Here is a 23,999-nt window from a genome sequence, read left to right as displayed (position 1 = left end):
TAAATCCCGTTATTAACGTACGTAATAATGCCACTGAGAGCCTCGTTGACTTCACGGATGTACTATAAGACTCGCTCTCACTTTGCGGTCAAAACTCTTGCGTGCGACTCACGCAATTAAGAAGCAGACATAAAAAAAACTTGCGCAAATTACGCGTTCAAGACTACAAGAAGATTAGCACTTATTTATAAGTACTGCCACGCACTAAATGAAACTAAAATGCTCCAGTCTTCTCAATAAACGTGCTAGACAGGCACAGCTTTAGACGTACCCTTACAGAATACGTCGAAGAGAAAAGGAATCTGTAGAGTATACCATTACTAAAAGTGATCCGCGGAGCCCGTTTCTAAGGCGTGGTACTCTCTACGTGCGTGCGGTAACAACCATCCGGTGATTTCTAAGATCAACTCAAGTAGACTGCAGAATAACCGGTATCTAACCTGATACAGCGTTATTTTCAGAACTCGCGAAATCCGAAAAGAAAATTTTAGTTTAACAGAAACTCACGCAAACTATCTACATATCTCTGCGAAAAAAAACCATTGACGCTATCCTTTCTCCAGCGTTCATCTGTCACGTTTTCCTGAAAGCAAACATCAAATTAACTCGAAAATTTATCTGCCTCTACCACGATCAGAAGAAACCAACACTGCCCTCTGCCTAACAGAACGCGTTAACGTATATGGCTTTCTTTTTTAACTGTAACAGTGGCGCGCACTTTATTCATTCGACTGCTTCACGAGTGCTCAACTATATAGGCTCGCAAACGACCACCCATTACCTCTTTCGTGAAGACTGAGTGGTCAACTCTCGCGTCTCTTTCACCTGTGTTGGTCGCCAGGTCGGCAGTTTGGATCCTGGAGACAAAATACTTCCAGGGTGCGAAGTCAGTCTTTTCATTGCATCCTAAATGACCGCGGCAAACACAGTGTTTGTGGCGAAAACACTGAAGGCAAAAAACCGACATTGTTAGGCAAATAAGTGTGAAGGCATATGGTATTTCATTTCCCCAGTTTTTTTTTTCTCGCGAAAGCAGTCACCAATTCTTGAAGAAATTACCACAGTGTTAACACAATGAACACGAGAAAGATGACTGCACGAACGCTGCACTCGCGACATGGTTTGTCTCGGGGAGGGGGACGGCAATCAAACTACTGCACGTACAAAGTATAATGCGCCAAGTAAATGGTAGTCCATTATCAATTCTACGTACAATATTACGATTTCCCATTAAACAAATCTATCTCAGCAGGAAACAGCGAGATCGAGTTGTATCAGTGACATGTCGTCTCTGCTTTCTGCCGAGATAGAATTCTTGAATGAGAAATCCTAATATTGCACGTAGAATCTATAAAGGACAGTCATTAGGTTGGCGCATTAATCTTTGTACGTGTAATATACAGGATGTCCCAGCCAACGTTAGCCCATCTGTTAAAGAAAGAAAAGAAAAACTGGTACAATATACGATTTGAGACCTACGACGTGCGTTACTCAGTCCTGTTCCACCACCAGCATATTTTTTGTGCACTCATTACCTGGCTGACTAAAGAAGATTATTTTCTCGACTTCTTTTAATTTTCTAATTAAGGGCGTGACTTGTCTCCAGTGGGAAAACTTTTATGGCGCCTCCTAATACATCGCATTCAGCACCCCGCTATGACCTACGTAATTATTTTTTCCGCACCGTACTCGTAGGGCGCGAAAATACGAAAAGTGTCGCGTGATTACGTGCCCGCGCGTCGCGAAACCAGTGGCCCCCAAAGTGATTTGGAGGAACTAAATCCGCGCATTGCTCGAGTCGGCAACCACCATCGAAGCGGCAAGCTGTTGGTGCTTGTGTTGGCTTCCGCTCATAGCGAGCTGCGTGTTCCGCGTGCCGATTGCAGACTACGCGATGACCATGCGCTTGCCGAGTCAGGCAATGAGAGGAGTTCCTTCAAATCAGTTTTGGGGCCATTAGTTTCGCGACACGCGGGCACGAAATCGCGCGACATTTTTCGTATTTTGCGCGTTACGTGTATAGCACGGCAAAAAAAAAAAATGCCGCACAGCCCCCTGAAAACGACTAAATGAGATGTTTTAGGGCGCAATTAATGGCTTTCCCATCTGAAGTCACGCGCCTGTTTGAAATATTTTAAAACAGTTGATTATTTCACATTCAAAATTTACCCAGGTAATTACTTGAAGAAAGGTTATCTAGGTGGCGGAAGAGGACTGGCGACCGAACACCGTAGGTGTTGAAATCGTATCTTGCACCTGCTTACTAAACAACTCCGCTAACGTGAGAAGGGATACCGTGTGTATAGTGCCCGTCCTTCTTCTCGATATAAAGTAATCGTGTATGGACCGCTTTTCTGCCACCTCTGTAGTATCTTTCGCGATAGCGTTACGGTTTATTTCTTTAAGTGTGAAGCAACTATAGTACAAAGAAAAGTTGTGCTAAGGAACCACTTCGCACTTTCTCTCCCTCGACGTAATTACACTTCGAACAACACCAAATGCAACAATGGGCTTATGTAGGAACACCAAATTTGTTTAATTCTGAACTCGATCACTAATAGGCTCGGGTCTCAACAGCTGTACAGGCAATTTAATTCACTCACAAGGGAGTTCTATTGGATCATACCACGCACATATAGTTCATACACGCGTGCAGTGGGGATTGGCCGTATTCTTTCTTCTGTTCGTAATCCAAGCAGATTATACTCTGTTGCGTGCCGACGGCCTCGCCGAGCTTCCACGCCGCCTATTTCTGATCTGCTCTGTACATACATATACCCACTAAAACAAAAATTCCAGGTCTCGCCGGCCTCCGCAGTTTGTCATTAGGCTAAATCTTCCGCATCGCGCATTTAATCAGCTTTTGCACGAATACACTGTTGGCAAAGGAAAACATACATAGAAGGAAAGGCCTCAACATTAGTGATGGCGTTGCTTAGGGCACAGTCGTGACATTAAGGCAGCCTCGTTCCTTCCTATTCTCAATGAGAGACTAACTCGGCACGTGCCTAAGACAGTCGCCTTTCAAAGTTTAGCTTCTCGGTTCCGTTTCTCAGATATTGGCTTTTCCTTACTGGAAACGCTCTCGCCTATGTTTGCAATACAAAACGAACGGCGACTTCATTCGTGCACAGTGTGCTATTATCATTAAGCTATAGTAACCAACAAAAAGTGCCATTTATTTGCGCTTTTACTCCTAAAATCAAACAGACCGCAATTTACTCCTGCTGCACGCAGGATGAGAGTGACCTGGGCATCATTAATAACGTTAACCGAACGGCACTTCTCAATGAATGCGGACGTACATCATCAAATTTTTTTTCGAACCCCACTTGGCTATACTAATACCAGCATGCCACTTTTGCGTGATTGAATTTTTCACTAGCCTATGGTTCTGTCGTTTCCGACGCACAATTTTTATCGTTAGTCTACAGCATTGCATTTCTTTCCGCATTTTTTAGAAGAAGCTAAGGAAGAGCAACACCACAACCGGTTCTCGCACCTGCAGACCCCTATATATATATATATATATATATATATATCGCCCTCGACCCACTACCTACAGTTGGCAATGGCATTGGGCTTGGGATATTCGGCTACTGCACGGAGCTTCGTGGAGTCCGGAAGAACGCCCTCCTTGCAGACAAAGTGGCCTAATATCGCCAACTGGCGTGCTGCAAAGTGGCACTTCTTTATGATAAGTTGAAGGCCAGCAGAGGTGAGGCACGTGAGAATCGCACGAAGACGAACAAGGTGAGTTGGAAAATCACGAGAAAAAACGACGATGTCATCAAGGTAGTAGAGGCAGGTATTCCACTTGTAGCCACGAAGGATGTTATCCATCATCCGTTCGAAAGTAGCTGGGGCGTGGCACAATCTGGACGGCATGACGTTAAACTCGTACAGTCCGTCAGTAGTGACGAAAGCCGTCTTAGGTCGGTCAGGGTCGGCCATTGGAACTTGCCAGTAACCCGAGCACAAATCCAGTGGCGAGAAATATTCGGCCCCTTGCAAACAATCGAGAGCATCACCGATGTGGGGCAACGGGTATACATCCTTCCGAGTTATCTTATTGAGGGGGCAATAGTCAACACAGAATCTAATAGATCCATCCCTTTTGCGCACAAGTACAACAGGACAGGAGCAGGGGCTCTGGTACGGCTGAATGACACCACGCGTAAGCATATCATCCACTTGTTCATTGATAATACGCCTTTCTGCCGCTGAAACTCGGTATGGTCGTTGGCGTAAGGGCGCATGGAAACCGGTGTCAATGTGGTGTGTGACGCTCGTTGTACGACCTAAAGATGGTTGAGCGCAATCGAAGGAAGAGCGGAAGTCTCGGAGAAGGGCCAGGAGTTCGCTGCGTTGTGTTGACGATAGATGGGCAGCATTAGAAGGGTGGAAACTGTGTGGACCCGAAGGTTTGGGAACAGGAGATGTCATAGCATTCACGTACTTTGTGTTTCTGCAGACAGTGTAACACTTCCTCCATGAGCCAGTGTCTTTGTCGACATCACATGCTGTGGCTTACACGATGGCGAAGCGGTGGCCGAAAATAACTTGGAACACCTACTGAAGCACGGTGTTTGTGTGGCTCGAAGTGTTATACAGCTTGGTGCTGGTCATTCGCAATTGCTTGCTACCAAATTTAGGTACAAGCACCGAGAGCTGTTTCGCGGCCCTTCGTCAGGGTTTGCAGACGCAGTAGCAAACATTAACAACTGTTTCACGACAAAAGTAGTGGAGATAGCAGACACGTCTCTGGGCCATCTCGACATCAATTCTGAACTGTCCACCGATAGCCAGACAGCAGTGCGCAAGCTGTTGCTTGAATTCATGACCTGCTTCGCACATTCTTCCAAGGTACGGTGGACTTCCATCACTAAACACAGGATCATCACGTACGAAAACGCACGCCCGATACACCAGCAGCCTTACCGCGTGTCGGCAAAAGAACGCGAAGCCATACGTGCGCAAGTCCGGGAGATGTTTGACGATGGCGTCATCAAACCTTCGAACAGCCCGTGGTCGTCTCCGGTCGTTCTTGTCAAAAAGAAAGGCGAAACGCTACACTTCTGGGTCGAATACCGCAAGTTCAACAACGTGACTAAAAAGACGTGTACCCGCTGCCGCGTATCGACGACTCGTTAGATAGACTACGGCGTCCCCACTATTTTTCTTCTCTCGATTTAAAAAGCGGGTACTGGCAAATCGAGGTAGACGAACGCGACCACGAGTAAACAGCCTTTGTAACTCCAGATGGTCTCTATGAATTTCGAGTGCTTCCTTTTGGCTTGTGTTCAGCCCCCTCAACTTTCCAGCGAATGATGGACACTGTCCTAACTGAACTGAAGTGGCAAGCCTGTCTTGTGTACCTAGATGATGTGGTCATCTTCTCTGAAACGCTCGGCCAGCATCTTCACCGCCTACGGAGTGTGCAAGAAGCCATCCGATTGGCAGACCTCAAACTTAAGCCCGAAAAGTGCCACTTTGGTTTTAAAGAGCTCAAGTTCCTCGGGCATGTAGTAAGCGCCAAAGGGGTCCGATCCGATCCAGACAAGCTTGCTGCTGTGGCCGCGTTTCCAGCTCCTGCCGATAAGAAGGCCGTCCGGCGCTTCCTGGGTTTGTGCGCCTGCTATCGCCGGTTTATTAAAGGCGTTTCGAAGATGGCGGAACACCTGACACACCTTACAAGGGACTATACGCCATTTTTGTGGCATAATGAGCAACAGGCAGCTTTTGCTGAATTACGACAGCGCCTGCAGTCAGCACCCGTTCTTTAAAATTTTGACGATGATGCTGATACTGAGGTGCATACCGACGCCAGTAGCATTGGCCTTGGCGCAGTGATCGTCCAGCTTCAAGATGGAGTGGAAAGAGTTATAGCGTATGCCAGCCACTCCCTGTCCCGTGCCGAGGCGAATTATTCGACTACGGAGAAAAAGTGCGTCGCGGTCGTGTGGGCGATGATCAAGTTTCGCCTCTACCTCTATGGTCCTCTCTTTAAAGTAGTGACGGACCACCATGCCCTCTGTTGGTTGGCAAGCATGCGAGCCCCTTCAGGACGACTGGCACGGTGGAGCTTGCGATTACAGGAATTTGACATCACCATCGTTTATAAGTCTGGCCGTAAGCATGAAGACGCTGACACGCTGTCCCGCGCACCCATTGATCCAGCCAGTCAGGAAACAGAGGAAGATGACGGCTTCCTGGGCGCCATTAGTTCGTCGGACTTGAGCAGACGGTAGCGTGACGACGCAGAGATTCGACCGATCATCGATCATTTAGAGGGCCGCGACGCAACCATACCACGCCATCTGTCCCGCTCGCTGACGGCCTTCTGTCTGCGAAACAACGTGCTGTATAAGAAGAATGCTCGTTCGACGAGCCGTGCTTACCTCTTGGTCGTTCCAAGACACATGCGCGACGACGTCCTCTTCGCTTGCCATGACGAACCGACATCTGGTTATTTAGGCTTTTCACGAACACTCGCTAGAGTAAGCGAAATGTACTATTGGCCTGGGCTTTCGGCAAGCGTCAAGCAGTACGTTAAAGGCTGTCTCGAATGCCAGTGCCGCAAGACACCACCCGTTAAACCGGCTGGCTTACTTCTGTCAATTGAAGCACCTCACACGCCTTTCAACCAAGTCGGCATGGACAGTCTCGGACCGTTTCCTCCGTCTGCCGACGGCCACAAATGGGTGATCGTCGCGACTGATTTTTTAACACGCTATGCTGAGACGCAGGCAATCCTACGAGCCACGGCCTCTAAGGTAGCGCAATTCTTCCTGCGATACATCATTTTCCGTCACGGTGCGCCCTCCACTGTAATAACAGACAGAGGGACAGCATTCACAGCGCAGCTTATGGACGAAGTTTTTGAATTAAGCAACACCAGGCATCGCAAGACAACCGCGTATCATCCGCAGACCAACAGACTTACCGAGCGATTGAATGAGACGGTCACAGACATGCTAGCAATGTACATTGACGTCCAACACAAAACATGGGATCGGATCTTGCCTTACGTGACCTCCGCCGTGCAAGAGACGACGCGCTTCACGCCCTTTCGCCTTCTCTACGGTCGCGAAGTCCAGACGATGCTGGATGCTATGCTGCCGTGTCAAGACGCTGACCTATTGACAACTGACGTCGAGGAATTTGCAGAGCGTGCCGTGGAAGCTCGGCAGCTCGCGCGGCTGCATATCGGCCAGCAGCAGGCAGACGCACGACGCTACAACATCCGCCACAGGGACGTGTCCTACAACCCCGGGGACCAAATTTGGGTGCGGACCCCCGTTCGCCATCGTGGCCTCTGTGAAAAGCTGCTGAGCCAGTATTTCGGTCCGTATAAAGTGCTCCGCCGCGTCAGTGACGTAAACTACGAAGTTGTTCTGGACACAACATCATAGACACGGAGTAGGACACAAAGACAACCGAGCTCACACATAGTTCACGTTGTGCGCATGAAGCCGTACATTGCGCGTCTGTAACTTTCTTTCTTTCATTTTTTTTTCTCTCATGCCCTTCACACATCGCTGGCCCGTCTTCTCCTGATGCCGCCATCAAAGATCAACCATCATCTGGTATTTCACCTTCAAACTTCGACAACTCCACTATACCCGATGTGTCTTCGAGCTGCAGTGATGGAGCGCTACCACTCTAGGACCACACCGAGATTTCCACTGATCCTGGATACCAGATACTTCTGGACTCGTCGGAACCACACCACCGGACTTGACAGCATTCATTGGGCGAATGCTGAGATGTTCATTCTCCGCTGAGCGACGTCGCGCTGAAGGGGAGGCCAAATCGGCTGTGATCACCCTTATTGAAGACCTGCGCGAGGCTGAGGTCATCATCATTAAGACAAGCCCGTGCAGCACAAATCACTCTATCATACGCATTTCCCAACGCACATCGATAGCCAGTCATCTGCTCTGTATGGCACGGACAATGAACACGGCGGCTCGGCTGCACGTGGTGTGTTATCAAGATCTGCGCGTTCGAGTGCCTTAGCGAGCAATGTTCCGCCTGCGGCAACTCTGCGAAAGGTCAAGTTGCGTCACACACCAGCACAAAATATCGCCCCCTCGTTGACGAAGACTCGTCGTAGACAACGCCGACGCACTGCGATCGACAGTGATGCAGTGCGACATAGTGGTTCTGCGTCCAGGAGCTCCGGCCGCGTTCAGGACGTTCCAACTTTCATGCACCAAGATTCAACATATGGCATTGCCACGTAGCTGGACAGAACCAAGGTAATGCTGTTTGCCGTCGCTTGGAGATACTCAGATTATTTTTTGGATTCCGCCTTATTACATAATTAGTCTTAATTATTTATCAACTTCTCAACTATTGTAATGAGATTAACAGTGTCAATGAGAAAATTGTAGATCAACATGAAAAACTTCCGATACAGCTTTCTCTTGCTCAATACGTGCTACATAAAAGTGATTTTCCGAGCGGGAAAGAAGCTCCGAATACACACAAAATTGCCGCGCGACTGGCCGCTCGAGGCACTTGCGTGTATTCGTGGGCTTCTTTCACGTATCTATCTATCTATCTATCTATCTATCTATCTATCTATCTATCTATCTATCTATCTATCTATCTATCTATCTATCTATCTATCTATCTATCTATCTATCTATCTATCTATCTATATTGTCACGAGCCCCGAGAAGTAGTCTTGAATGTTTAATAAGCCGTAGAGCAGCTGGCTCCTAGCAAACGCGACCGTTGGGGCTGGCTCCAGCAGAGAAGAGGCACGCGGTCTTCTTTGTTCTCTTCGGCTAGACCCACTCTTGCCCTCGACCCACTACCTACAGGTGCCAACATCCCCCCTTCCGAACAAAAGTATCGCCTCGATGCTAAAAAATAGGCTTAAGAAGAAAAAAGAAGAAGGCCGGCAAGGCGAAAGTATACCAAAACAAAAACATTAACGTCACGCCGGCACAGTCAATGAACGCTGAAGTAAGCTCACGAAGCTAAACGAAGATACCCCAGAAAGTAGATGGGAAAACGGCTCTGTGGTAGCTCAATGGTAAGAGCATCGCACGCGTAATGCGAAGACGTGGGATCGTTCCCCACCTGCGGAAAGTTGTTTTTTCATCCATTTTCATTTCCATTATATTATAATTTCTTTATTCAATTAGCAAGTACAAGTAATTTCCCTTATGTTGCCCTTGGTGTCATTATTCGTTCGCTTCTTATGATATGATGAATAATAATCGGGCCCCTCAATTCTCTTTCTTCTCGTTCATTACATAACGAGGGATAGAATCCGGCAACATTGTTGCCTTCGGGTAGCATATGTGGGTTTATTGACCAGTTGCCATCACCCAAATAGATCACGGCTCGTGACGCCTGAGGCAGAAAAGATGTTCCACATCCGCCACTGTGGATTGTGAGTGGTGGCGCTGGCTAACACTCCCAGGGTTAGTTCTGCTTGTAAAAAACATAAATACCCCAGAAAGTGGATGGGAAAACGGCTGCGCGGTAGCTCAATGGTAAGAGCATCGCACGCGTAATACGAAGACGTGGGATCGTTCCCCACCTGCGGACAGTTGTTTTTCATCCATTTTCATTTGCATTAATTTATAATTTCGTTAATTAAATTAGCAAGAAGAAGTAATTACCCCTATGTTGGCCTTGGTGTCATTGTTTGTTGGCTGCTTATGATATGGTTATATATATATATATATATATATATATATATATATATATATTGCTACGGCATGAGCCGGGCAAGGAGAAGAGGAGGAAGACGTTAGCTGGCGCAGCCTCAGGACGCCATCTTTACTTCAGCATCAACCTCGTCCTTTAAATAAAGCCGGTTCAACATTAACCGTAACAGTTTTGTGGTGGAAGTGCTGGGTATTTCGACCAAGACGACGGAGCTGCTGCCGCAAGTGCCACGCCGAAGCCGACGCCTCGCTCGACTGCCTCCGACACCGCTTGAGATCCCGATGTCCCACAGCGGCGACCAACAGCCTTCTCTGGCGGCTCCAGTGCGAACAACCGGCACCTGGATGCATCAGATGGAACCCCGCCCTTTCTCAGGAAAACTCGGAGAGGACGTGGAGGAATGGCTCACCCACTACAAGCGTGTGAGCAAGTACAACGGCTGGAACTCCACGGCTCAGCTCGACAATGTCGGTCTGTTCCTCACAGACACAGCGCTAGTGTGGTTCGAGAACCATGAAGATTCCTTCACAACGTGGGACAGCTTCGTGATTGACCTCACAGAATGCTTCGGAGATTCCACGACGAAAAGGAAGCGGGCGGAGCAGACATTGCTTCAGCGCGCTCAAGTCCCAGGTGAGACCTGTACGACGTACATAGAGGCGATCCTGAAGCTTTGCAAAACGGTCAATCCTCGAATGTCCGAAGAGGACAAAGTTGGACATCTTCTCAAAGGCATAGCCGAGGACGTTTATAATTATTTAATCGGAAAGGAGAGTCTCGCCTCGGTCGCCGACCTCATCAAGCATTGCCGCACATTTGAGGCCTTGAAGCTGCGCCGTATCACGCCAAAGTTCGGCAGGTTAGCGAATGTCACAACGGTGGCAAGCGTTGACGATAACGACAAGTGCAATTTTCAATTTGACCTTGTGGCAACTATAAGGCAAATTGTCCGCGAAGAACTTGAACGCCACCCCACAGGGGCGAATGTCGAACAGCTTCGTTGCGCTTGCAACCAACCTCAAGAGCATGCATCTGCTGTGTCGGCATTGTCTGCCATGCCAGGCGTTGCAGACTGTCGAGTCGATCAGCTGCGACAGCATCGACGTTCCTCTCCCGACGACATGACGCACGATCAGCGCACTCGTCGAGCTACCACCACGAATCGGCATTCGGCAGATCGCGTTTATTATTCGCAACGTCCCAGGGTTGACCCCGAGGCTTACAACGTCGGTCGAGCATCGCCTGTGTGTTACAGCTGTGGCGCCTCAGGACACATTGCTCGTTTTTGTCGCCGGCGCCGACAGACCACAACCTATGGCCCACCACCAGCTTGGCCTAATTTTGAACAAGTCAGTTATGACGACCGCTGGCCGACAGACCCTGATACTGCAAACACCACAGGCGCGCCACCCCGGAATACCTTCCGTCAATATAATAGACGTAGTGGCTCGCCAGCTTCAGACCGCAGCCTGACGCCCCCAACCAGTCGCCAACGCCGTTCACCGTCACCACGTCGACGTGCTACGTCACCACCGCCGTCGGGAAACTAGCCGGCGCGGCCGATGGAGGTAAGGTCGCCGGACAGTCTGCGTCTCTGCGAAATCCTCCTCTGCCTATTATGATGGTGAAGAACAAAGTGCGTGTGTTAATTGATAGTATACCTGCAACAGCATTAGTGGATACTGGTGCTACCGTTTCCGTCATGAGTGTGACTTTCAAAGAGAGGCTGGGTCGGAAAGTTATGTTCCCGTGAAGTGATGGTGTGACGTTTCGTGGTGTCAGTGGAGAGTGCCTTATTCCCCTTGGTATTTGTGTTGCAAGTGTTTTATTCGGAGGAGAAGATCTTAAAACCGAATTTCTCGTGCTACCGCGGTGCACTCATGATGTTATTCTCGGGATTGACTTTCTTCAGGATTGTGGTGCTTCCGTTAACTGTGGCACAGGCGAAATTACCTTGAATAGCGCGCTTCTCGCCACCCTTGCCGACACATCTTTACCCGAGAAAAACTATTGTGTTGTTTCGAACGATTTGCTGCTACCCCCTTGGTCGCTGTCACGTGTCCCTGTCAATGTCGCTGCTGCCGACCTTTCATCGTTTGACGCGCAAGTTCAGCCACTTACGTCGAGCTGCGTAAAGAAAGATGTACTTGTGCCACGCTCTGTCGTGAGAGTAGTGAATGGCGCCTCAAATTTGTGGGCTTTCAATTGTTCTTGCGTCCCTGCTGTTCTCCCGCGTGATATGAAGCTCGCTGAATTTGACGAGATTACGTACAGCTCCATTACAGTTCTAAGCGAGGAGGAGCAGTCTCATACTAGCGATCTCCGAAGCACTTCTGAAGAACAGATCCTACGGATGATCAACAAGGCGCTTCCCTCACATGAGCGCCACGCTCTCGCACAAGTTTTGTGGGCACATCTTTCTGTGTTCGATTTCACACAAGGCGACAAGCAGTCTTCACTCCCGCGTTCTCGTGCCCGCCACAGAATTGACACCGGATCTGCGCACCCCATTCGGCAAAAGCCTTACCGCGTTTCTTCCGCAGAGAGGACAGTTATCGCTGAACAGGTGAAAGACATGCTACAGAAAAGTGTTGTTCAAGAGTCCTCTAGTCCGTGGGCAGCACCAGTAATCTTAGTAAAGAAGAAGGATGGATCGTGGCGGTTCTGCGTTGATTACAGGAAACTGAACGCGGTCACCAAAAAGGACGTGTATCCGCTTCCTAGAATTGATGATGTCATTGATTGTTTACATTCCGCTGCCTACTTTTCATCACTGGATTTACGATCAGGGTATTGGCAGATACCCATGCACCCAGACGATAAGGAGAAAACGGCCTTCGTGACACCAGACGGTCTCTATGAATTTAACGTTATGCCGTTCGGCCTTTGCAACGCGCCAGCAACATTCGAACGATTTATGGACACTATCCTCCGAGGACTTAAATGGGAAATTTGTTTGTGCTACCTCGATGATGTGGTGATTTTTGGCAGCACTTTGAGTGAGCATAACAGCCGTCTCAGACTTGTTCTGGATTGTGTCGAAAAAGCTGGCTTGATCCTGAATTCCAAAAAATGTCGTTTCGGGGAAACTGAGACGTTAGTACTTGGGCATCTGGTCGACAAGAACGGCGTGAGGCCAGATCCACGGAAAATTGAGGCTGTCAGCTCCTTCGAAGCACCGAAGTCAGTGCGGGAGTTGAGGAGTTTCTTGGGCCTGTGTTCATATTTTCGTCGCTTCGTCCCAAGATTCGCCGACGTGGTGTACCCCCTAACATGTCTTCTCCAAAAAGCCGTCCCTTTCAACTGGACATCGGCTTGCGACGACGCATTCCGCCAGCTAAAATTTCTACTAACGTCAGGGCCCATATTGCGTCACTTCGATGCGTCCGCACCTACGGAAGTGCACGCTGATGCCAGTGGCATCGGCATCGGTGCCGTACTCGTGCAACGTCATCAAGAAGCTGAACACGTTGTGGCTTATGCTAGTCGCTCTTTGAATAAGGCGGAACGCAATTACACTGTCACCGAGCAAGAATGCTTGGCAGCTGTTTTCGCTGTCCACAAATTTCGGCCCTATATCTACGGACGCCCGTTCACTATCGTTACCGACCACCACGCGTTATGCTGGTTGGTGAATCTCCGTGACCCGAGTGGACGACTGGCACGTTGGGCTCTTCGAATGCAGGAGTACGACTTCGTTATTTCCTACAAGTCTGGGCGTCGCCACACAGATGCGGACTGTCTCTCCCGTCTTCCTCTGACGACGACGACCGACTGTGACGAAGACAATGTTGATGACTGTTTTGCTCTCATTTCTTGTACATTCCCGGACTCGATGACTTTCACAGCAGAGCAGGAAAATGATATTAGTTTGGAACCTCTATTTGTAGCCGCATCGCGTCCTGGAGCCACCGGTCGATTTTGTGTCCGTGACGGCCTGCTTTACAAGACCAATTATTCGGCTAAAGGCGCACGCTTCCTTCTGGTGGTGCCGCAGAGTCTGCGAGCGGACATACTGAGAGCCATGCACGACGATGCGACTTCTGGCCATCTAGGATTCATCAGAACTTTGAACCGGACACAGGAACGTTTTTACTGGCCCAGAATGCGGGACACAGTCAAGCACTATGTCGCCAGTTGCGAACAATGTCAACGCTACAAGCGCCCTACGACCGCTCCGCCAGGTCTTCTCCAACCTCTGCCGCCGCCTCGCCTGCCATTTGAACAAGTGGGTATTGATCTTCTGGGCCCATTTCCCCGATCATCTAACGACAACCGATGGGTGATCGTATGTGTCGACCATCTGACCCGTTACGCGGAAACGGCGGCCGTACCATCTTCAACAGCTGCGTCCGTTGCAACCTTTTTGCTTCGCTTCGTTATTCTTCGGCATGGTGCCCCCCGTGTAATCATTAGCGATCGCGGTCGTCAATTCGTTGCGGACGCCGTAGAAGAACTGCTTCGTCTCTGCAATTCGCAGTTCCGCCATTCAACGCCTTATCACCCTCAGACAAATGGGCTTGTAGAACGTACGAACAGAACTCTAACTAACATGCTGGCCATGTACGTATCTTCCGATCACAGAGACTGGGATGACGTACTCCCCTTCATCACCTATGCTTATAATACTGCAAAGCATGAGACGACCGATTACAGTCCTTTTTATCTCCTTTACGCACGTCCACCGCTAAGCTGCATTGACACTATACTACCGTTTGACTTTCACAGCGAGTACTCTGTTGCCAAGACGCTTTGTCTTGCCGAAGAAGCCCGGCGTATTGCTCGTCTTCGTACTGTGGCATCGCAACACCGATCGAAAGAGCGCTATGACAGCCGAAACCAGTCTGTCTCGTACGCTAAAGGAGACTTTGTGTGGTTGTGGACCCCGCTACGTAAGCGTGGCTTATGCGAAAAGTTTTTACCCCAGTACACGGGCCCATTCGTCGTTGTAGATCGCTTGAGTGACTTGACGTACGTGGTGGCACGCTTGACGTCAGCTGGTCGTCGGTCTAGCCGGACCCATTTAGTACATGTTGCTCGTCTTAAGCGGTTTCACCCCACGCTTTCCGAGTGATTTGGACTTGCCCAGCGGGCTTCGTCTGGCAACCGGGGATTGCTACGGCATGAGCCGGGCAAGGAGAAGAGGAGGAAGACGTTAGCTGGCGCAGCCTCAGGACGCCATATTTACTTCAGCATCAACCTCGTCCTTTAAATAAAGCCGGTTCAACATTAACCGTAACAATATATATATATATATATATATATATATATATATATATATATATATACGTGAAAGAAGCTTGCGAATACACGCAAAGTGCCTCGAGCGGCCAGTCGCGCGGCAATTTTGTGTGTATTACACTTTAATGTGTATTACACACTACACTTTATTGCAGCACTAGTCGCCATCTTCTAGCTTCTGCCACTTCGTCATCCTCTCGTTTTCTGCACAAAAACGTCTTCATGACAATTTCCCGGTCATGTCATAACCCCCCAAACACACATGCGGATGGAAAACCTTCATGCTCACTCATTGCTACGGGATTCCCCAGTGTTGAATCCTCAGGTCATCCGGAACTCCGACTGTCCTCCGAACAAATCTCGTCCCATCTGCATGGCAGCTGAGTGGCGTTTGAAGTCCGCGTGCTCGCTGGTCGGATGGTCTTTTGGCGCATTCGAATTTAGCATTGTCATGTGATCCGTGCCTGCGTAATGCCGCGCGACGCGTCTGATAGCACTGCGTTCTGGGCTCAATAGAGGTGCGTGCGTGTACTATTATATGGAGCAACGGAAAAACGCACGCATGCAGACGAGCACACCGTCCGTGCGCCACGCGAAGCACCGCACTCAATTTGACCAGTTACGCAGCGGCAAGGAAGCACGAGGAGGGCCAAGCCACTAGGCCGCCAGGCCCCCACCAACAGTTCTGAACCGATCGTACAACTATGAAGACTGTTGTATCACACAGCTGTATAAGCCTCGTACAGAAAAATAAACCTGCTTCTACACTGTTTCATACACAGCAGACAATGGTACCAAGGCTATGAAGAGACTTCTCTAACTGCTCGCATTTGCCGTCGACGTATAGTGCGTCAGATGTGCAACAGAGGTGCGCCATGTAATTCGACGCAACACGAACTCTCATACGTTTAGTCGCAAAGTATGGCGTATTACTTACAAGGCAGGGCGTCGCAGACCTGAACCTATTTAGCCACGCGCGTGACAAACACAGCACTAACCAAAACGGTATCTTCGTTATATAGCGCTGTTTTTGCAAAGTTTGAACGTGCCCCAATTTCCCCGAAGTTTTCCTGCTACTATTTGACCACCAAACCAGCTGAGCGACACGTTTCTGCGACAATTGGCCCCAGCTTCAGCGCACAGTTTGCCTGGAGACCAAAACGTAGTATGTCGCGTGCTCGCAGCACAAAGGTGCAAAGTTATAGCTAATTTGACGTAATCTTGCGTCCCCAAGTTGTAGTTGTAAGATCTGAAGCACTTATAGCGTAGAAACCGTCGCAGATCGAGATCACCGGCACGCACTGCGAAACGCACGGAGGGAGATTTCTATGACCGCACTGCTTGCATGGGTTCCGTAGCATTGCTTGCTAAGTATGAAACGAAGTATAGCTGCCCTGCATTTCATTCAGTACGTATCATTAGTCACGATCTTTTTCTTCTTTGTCTCATATCATGCGGGTGTTGTTTTGCAAGCAGAATAAAGTTATTGCACGGTATAATGGCGAAATATTTCTGATTCGAACACTTCCTAATGGTGTCTATTTTTATCATCGAAAGTTTTGCCCTGTAATAATGTATAGCGAACGTTGATTACTCAAAAAAATTATGGGGTTTTACGTGCCAAAACCACGATCTGATCATGAAGCACGCCGTGCTGGCGGACTCCGGATAATTTGTACCACCTGGGGTTCTTTAACGTGCACCTAAATCCAAGTACACGGGTGTTTTCGCATTTCGCCCCCATCGAAATGCGGCCGCCGTGGCCGGGATTCGATCCCGCGACCTCTTGCTTAGCAGCCCAACACCACAGCCACTAAGCACCCACGGCGGGTGTTGATTATTTATTCTCGACTACTTATACAGTTAGAATAAAACAGACTTGTTTTGTCAAGGCGACTTAATCTAAAGAATGGGTGACAGCACGCTTTTGGTTGCGGCCCGCGTTTATAGCGCTAGGGTATATCTTAAACCCACAGGTAAAAATTAGTTGGGACTCCCATTATGTGTTCTTGCAGAACACTGGCCGCCAAAGTCGTGAGACACCCTATCCCACCGCCGCCCGACATAATGGCGTCCGTAAATAGTACATTTGAGCATAATATATAGCATATTAGTAAATAATAAATGCCTCAAAACTGAAGTGCCACACCCTCATGCACCGAAACATACGCCAAATACAAACGCCAAATAAAGTACGCAGGGATGTGTTTTGCCTTCAGGCTAAAGCAGCGCTTTTACTTTATGTGACCGAGCCCCCATCGTTTTGACAGGCGACGATGCGTCCTCCGCAGCTGTCTTCTCATGCAGCAGGAACCATCGTTGTACTCGACGTGGTAGAGAGCAGCAGTCTAAAGTCAACTTCAACGTTACGTAGGTGTCGATGGGCACATTTATGTTGCATCACTGCAGCATAGTGAAAGGCTCCTGCCGAACGAAAAACAAAAGTACTGAACAGCAGCGGACACTGTTGTGCACACGCAGAAACAACACTACGATCGGCACACAGTCATCGAGTGAGCTTGGGCCTTTGCGTGAGAATGCCTGATGAGGTACCGTGGGTCTAGTGCACGTGTCGCTGACCTCGGGGAACGCCGTGCAACGAGTTTGGATTCCGCCGGAGGCCACCGGCGGCCGGGGTCTTCATGGTCTCCACGTGCATCCACAAGATGGCCAGCACAGTGGCAATGAAGGCGCACACGGCCAAGGCGATGCACAGGTCCTTCGCGGACATCGCTCGAACGGTGACGCCGTCATCCAGGGCCGTGGTCAAGGAAAGCTCCTCCGCCATGCTGCAATCCGAGGTGGTCCCTAGTGGAAAGACAGACGAGACCTCGTCTTCAGAAACAGCGCACACGAAAAAGAGCTACCTCGTTTGCTTTCGCTTCGTTTTCCTTCTATGATGGCGCACACCCGCTGTGGGGGATTGACCAAGATTCGGGTGGTATTAGGAAATTGCAGTTATTACTAAAATCGGTAAAACGTTTCAGGAAGGAAATGAATAAAGATAACGTGTGAAGAACTTAGGCAAATCGCCCTGACACTGCAACAAAAATGCTCAACGGCTGAGCAAACATCCCTGTGGCAGTTTCCAAGAGAGGGGTTGCTAGAGAAAGAATGGCCAGAATGGAAATCTTAAACCATGTGGTCTGAAGCGTGATTCTAATATGTTTTTTCGCTTAAAGAAGCAATACGGCGAAAGAATGAGAAAACGTCATCTATAATCTCATCTCCTCGACACATTTGAAGCATAGAGGAGGGCAGCAGATCGGCCCTGTGACGAAAAAAAAATTAAATGTATCCCCCGACAACGTGATCGGGTAAAATAATACTCCAGTTTTTCAGCTGTGAAAGGAATTTTTGTGCCAAGTGAATATCAGGTGTCGATACTCTGAAACATTAGCTATAGCTGGCTTCATAAAGTCTTAAATAATTGCACATCTTCTGAATCTAGCAGTCTTTAATTAGGTAAGCTGTCATAGTGTCATGGAGAGTATTTACCTCCGCTTTCTTTCTTCTCCTTCTTCAGCGCGGCGATGCAATTGATTGTCACTGCAGCGGATTCACTCTGACACGAGAACAAAAAATTTTTTTCTTCAAGTTATTGCTTTTTTCGGTGTCTTCGAAAGGCACGCGCTCGAGATTTCTTGGGGGCGCTCACTTCATTTGAGCATTTTGGGATGCCAACGCGACCCCGCCATGAAAACTACTTTGTTGTAGCAAACGAATGAAAAAAAAAGTATTCTGTTACATTTATCAATGTACCGGCCTGGGTGCCAACTTTCATAAATCGCTGAGAAAGCACCACCCAAAAGCGGCAAAAGCACTCATAAAGACCTACTTTCGTGCACGCTTAAATCTTGCTTTGTGTCAATCGCGACTCACTGGTAGCTCGTTCCCGTAAACTCCAGTCAGTTATGTAATAAGGCCAGCTTAACGTGTACTTAATATTAAAAAATAGGTTAGTTGTGCACATAACGCAAAGCAGTGACGTGATAGCTTCCACAATGTTATTCGCAGTACGTCTTGCAGTCTTTTGTGCGGTATTGGTTGGAGTTGAGCATTCGGATGTGTGCGCGATCAATGTTCTTTCCAGAGGAAGGACACTTCATTCAGGGACAGTTCTAGTCCGACTCGTCTTAGTGTTTGAAGGTGGCGCAAGTTCATCTCTGGGAGTCTTGTCCTAGAGATGACTCCCCAACTTGGAAATGGCGCTGATCAATCCGCTGAGAACGGAAGAGAAGTCGAGCTCACACGTTGGTGATTTTCGGGAAGTTAGTGGAAATGCACATGCACTTGAGGAGGCACGTGCGTGACAGCACATCCAAACGTGGGCATGCTCTCATGCGTCTCGATGATCCATTGTGCGCAGCGTGACGGTCGTCGGGCCGACAATAACTGCCGCACTTGCACACAAGCCCCGAGATTAAGGCACGGTGGCGCATATTTATGCGAATGAAGCATGGGCAGCAGGCAGCAGGCACGTCGCTGACTGGATGTAACTTCTATAGGCTTATGCAATAGGCAAGCTAGGAATTAGTGTGGCCGTATTGGTCGTGGATTATTTGTTCTCGATGAAGCATGGCATTCCTCACAGTGTTAGCACAATGCCCGCGACATTAATCGCAGCGATTAAATTTAAATGTGCCTGTCAAGCTTTGTGGTGATTTGAATTCCCCATTGACGTACTACGCGGTTACTTCTCTGTAGGCAGCGGGTAGTTCATTTCACGTATTGCGCACATTTTACCTTGATCCTGAAGCGGTTTTCTTGAATTGCTTTGGTTTTAGCTGGTATCCTTATTTCTGTCCAACAGTTCAGATATTCCCCGCATTTTGCAAGCGTTCGCGAACGCCGGCGCAATACTAACACTTAAGGAAAGGCGATTTACGAAACTACTCTAGAGCCAATCTGACTGGAGCAGACATCCTGTCGTAGTGCTCCTTTTAATCGCAAAGTAAACATCTTATGCTCTCTCAGTGACCGTCGACCAGCGATTACAACGAATTTCGAATGCTGCAGCCCGAACTTAACGAGGCGTCCGCAGCAGCTGTCGCCGGTCCATTATTTACGAAACTGCGTCGCTTTCTTTCACTCCTGGTCAAAACGCTTTTGCTTATTTCTGTTGCGATGCTCCATGCCCGCATGTTTATACTACAAAGCACGATTGAGAAAACCCCGTACATACTATACTGAAGCTGAACGAACAAGAGCCGGCTATGCCGGATTGCAGTTGAACTAAATGCGGGGGAACGGCTTCAGCGAAGCCTCTTACTTACGTATACCGACTTGGCTTCTCCCGTTCGCAGAGCCATGGAAGTGACCAGGTGTCCAGCCAACTTAACGGGGACCGGGGCGTGCTCGCCTCGCGGGCTTCAGTGAATCCCCAACTTTTCCCGGAGGCGTGCGACAGACCAGAAACGCAATTAAAACTGGAAATTGGAGCCTTTGCTTCGTGGCGTCCACTGTGGCTTCCCTGAACCACGAGCAGTTGCAGCCAGCTCCTCAGCGATGCTTGCGTGAGAAGCGATCCACAAGCTGCGGAGAGAAAGAGAGAATCACGAAGTCAAGGTTGACCGCGGCCTCACGGGAAGGGCGCGAAGGAAGCCATGCATCCCACAGCATCCCTCCCCGCGAACACGATGTTTACACCGCAAACCGTGCGGCGTAATGGCGCTGCAGCATCGGTAAGAGGCTCACGAGTAAACAAATTCGTGGGTCTCCGCAACGCAAGACCGACCGAAACGGCATATTTAAGAAGCCCCCTAGCACACCTGCCAACCTGTGAACATAAAAATTCGTAAAAATTCCGCGAACATGTCAAGGGGACGGGGGAGTGGTGCATACAGGCATTATAATAATGTTCGCCTTGAGTATACACTTCTGTTACAGAATACATATATACGGACTTTATTAACTATATGATTTAATTTACATTGAGACTGACAAGCAATGCATAATTTTTTTTGCATCACAGTGACCTTTTCAGTGACTTTGTTCTGTTCGATTTCGTCTGCTTCAGGAACTTCTCTTTATAGGCTTGTTCGAAACAAGTACCCCTCTAGTATGTGGTGACTAGCGCTGCCACAAGAGGGCGACACAGACACAGTGACCATTCTTTCCTTCTTTGCATTTTCTGCCAACTTGCGCCGCCCGATGCTTCGATACCTTTAAAACGTTTTCGCAATCTGAACCTACTTTTCACGAAACTTCCCACAGGATTCGTAAAATAGTCAAAGAAGCTCAAATTCGTAAACTTTACTAAAAATTCGGGAGAGTTGACAGGTGTCGAGCTCACGCTAACAGAAGTTTGAGAACGATTCTGGGTGCTAAAGGGACGGAAAACTGTAAAAACTATCATTTCTCAATGTTTACCTTGCTTTCCGTCGGTTTGTCGCGATGCGAGGTGTTCCAACAAAGGTGTACTCGGACAATGCCCAGATATTTCGTCATTGTGCGGGGAGCTTCAAAGCGTTCGTCCCTGTGCTGCAAGAATATGCCGCCACAACGCGCATTCAGTGGAAGTTCATTGCAGAAAGCGCTCCCTGGTGGGGCGGATGGTGGGAGCGTCTTATTCGGTCCACCAAGGACGCTTTGAAACGCACCTTAGGACGCACCAGCCTGGACGCAGAAGGTCTCATGACAACATTATGCGAGGTTGAAGCCGTTATTAACAGCAGACTGCTAACGTATCTTGAGGATGACCCCAAAGAGATGCAAGCTTTAACTCGGGCTCACGTTTTGCTGGGAAAACGAGCCATTGCCATGCCCGAGAGCGGCCCCACCGTAGAGACATCGACTCATGCTGAGTTGCAACGGACGCGCTCAATACCGCAAGCGTCTCAGCATAGAATTGTGGCGAAGAGGGAAACGAGCATATTTATTGTAGCTACGATCAGCGCATTACCGCCCGGACCAAGTTTCATCACAGATTCGCGTCGGTGACGTTGTGATTGTACACGAAGAGAACACTTCTCCGACGTTGGGGAAACTTGAGCGAGTGACATCGCTACATCCCGGACGAGACGGATTGGTCAGGGCGTGCTGAGTGCATCTAGCAACTGGCCACGTGGTGAACCGCCCGGTACAGAAGTTGTATGTTCTCGAGGCAACTGAATAGCCTCTCGCCCGTTTCCAGGCGCATGGCACCCGCTGCCTCCCTCGTCCTTACCTTCCGCGGATTATATTGAAAATAAAGGTGTGGGGCACGGGGAGGGGTGAAGAACGGGGGAGAAAAGAGGAAGTGATAAGGGCAGTGAGCCCCTGGGATAGTAAGACGTGTTTCTGAGCTACGGCCATGGGTCTTCGTTTATTACAATGATTACAGACTTTTCTTTGAGTACAGCAGCGATCTGACGAAATTGAGTTTATTGATTATGCACTTGAATGCCCGACATTTAAAGAAAGACTGGGGAGAGCGCCGGTTAATCTAATTCAGACCCAATCAATCAATCAATCAATCATTAATTTACCGTGCCCAGGAACAATCAAAAGGAATGAGTGCTGGCGCACGGATACGTAAAGAACACTCCAGGGGAATATAAGTAAAAAAAAACATGAATAAAAAGAGAAATTTTCACAATAAGAGTGTACATACAAGTCGCAAGGTGAATGCAAACGAAAAATGACAAGAACGGCAGTTGGACTATGCTCAACTGCCCTTCAACAACAACGCAATGCTCGGAAAAGGACTCAGTATTCTGAGGACGGTTGAGTGTGGGTGATGACAGGCAGGAACATGGAAAGGTCTATGTTCTGTGGTGATCTTTTGCGGAATACAATACATAATACAACTGAGGAGTTCGGGGCAGGTGAGGGTACTTTGAAATAGTTTAAAAAGAAAGAATAAATAAGGAGAAGATGAGCGCGATTACGTCAGCAGCCAAGTAAGGTCAATGACAATAACCCAACAGTGCTAGAACAACGTCCAGTGCCCATGTTAGCAAAGCGGTGATGATATAAGGTTAGAAACGTATTCTGAACCCAATCTATAGTGCTACTGTTGGACCTAAAAGTACCATTCCAGACGACCGAGGCGTATTTCCAGTTGAAGAAGACAGATTAGTATGTACAACTCGGAACGGTGCAGGAGAATTGAATTCCCTCGACCGTCTGCAAAGCGAGCCTAAGAGAGGGCATATCCCGCATTTCAGGGGGTTAAGTGTGAGCAGAAAAGTGTAAGGTTGAATCAAAATGTACACCGAGATCATTGATCTCACTGACCTTACATAATCGTTCAGGAGCTACAGAAGAAGAAAAAAAATTCTTGCTATTTTGCTTGTGAAAGTCATGACATTGGTCTTGGCAGCATTCAAGGTGACGTTATTATCTTTGCACCATTTACAAAAAAAACAGGCCCTACTGCAGGATGCAACACTCATCAACAATATGAATTTATTTCAACATATTGACGTTATCGGCTTATAAAGGAACAAAGAATTCCGAAGGCGATCTTTTCCAAGAATGCAATATATGAGTCGTGATCCCGCTTATAGAACTGTTTGTAAAGAGCCCGAAGAAACTGGAATTTTTCTCTCCACTCATTAGGCACAGGACTTCTGGATCTTTGGTATACGCGCGGTCTTTATCCTTTAGTGCTAGTTATAAGTTCAGATGTGAACCATTGGGGATACTTCAAGTGTTTAGGTCTGTACTGGGAAATTCACGTATTTACGCATATTGCTCAGAGCAAGCTCTCTAAACGGATCTTGTCTTGATTTTGTCTTGATCTTGTCTGATCTAAACATTGATTTTGTCTGTAATTATTGATCAGTACGTCGGTGGTGGCCAAAAAATTATATAAACTAACATAATCATCACTTTTGAAGGCAAAGCGAGAGGATTCAGTTATGCAACTGGAAGAGCCCTGTCTCAGGGCTGACACGAGGCAGTTATTTTTAGTGACGGGTAAAACGTTTTGGGACGCACAAGAGAAATGGCAGAATGAGAGACATCTATAACTTGCGCATTCGAGAGGCAAATGTCTAAGACGTTGCCACAAGAATTGGCCATCAATTTATTCTGCTGTAAGGAACAGATGGACAGAAAATCCAACAGGCTGCATTTGT

The sequence above is a fragment of the Dermacentor silvarum genome, chromosome 1 (assembly GCF_013339745.2).
Source record: "Dermacentor silvarum isolate Dsil-2018 chromosome 1, BIME_Dsil_1.4, whole genome shotgun sequence".
Taxonomy (NCBI): domain Eukaryota; kingdom Metazoa; phylum Arthropoda; class Arachnida; order Ixodida; family Ixodidae; genus Dermacentor; species Dermacentor silvarum.
Note: the sequence above shows the minus strand (reverse complement) of the source record.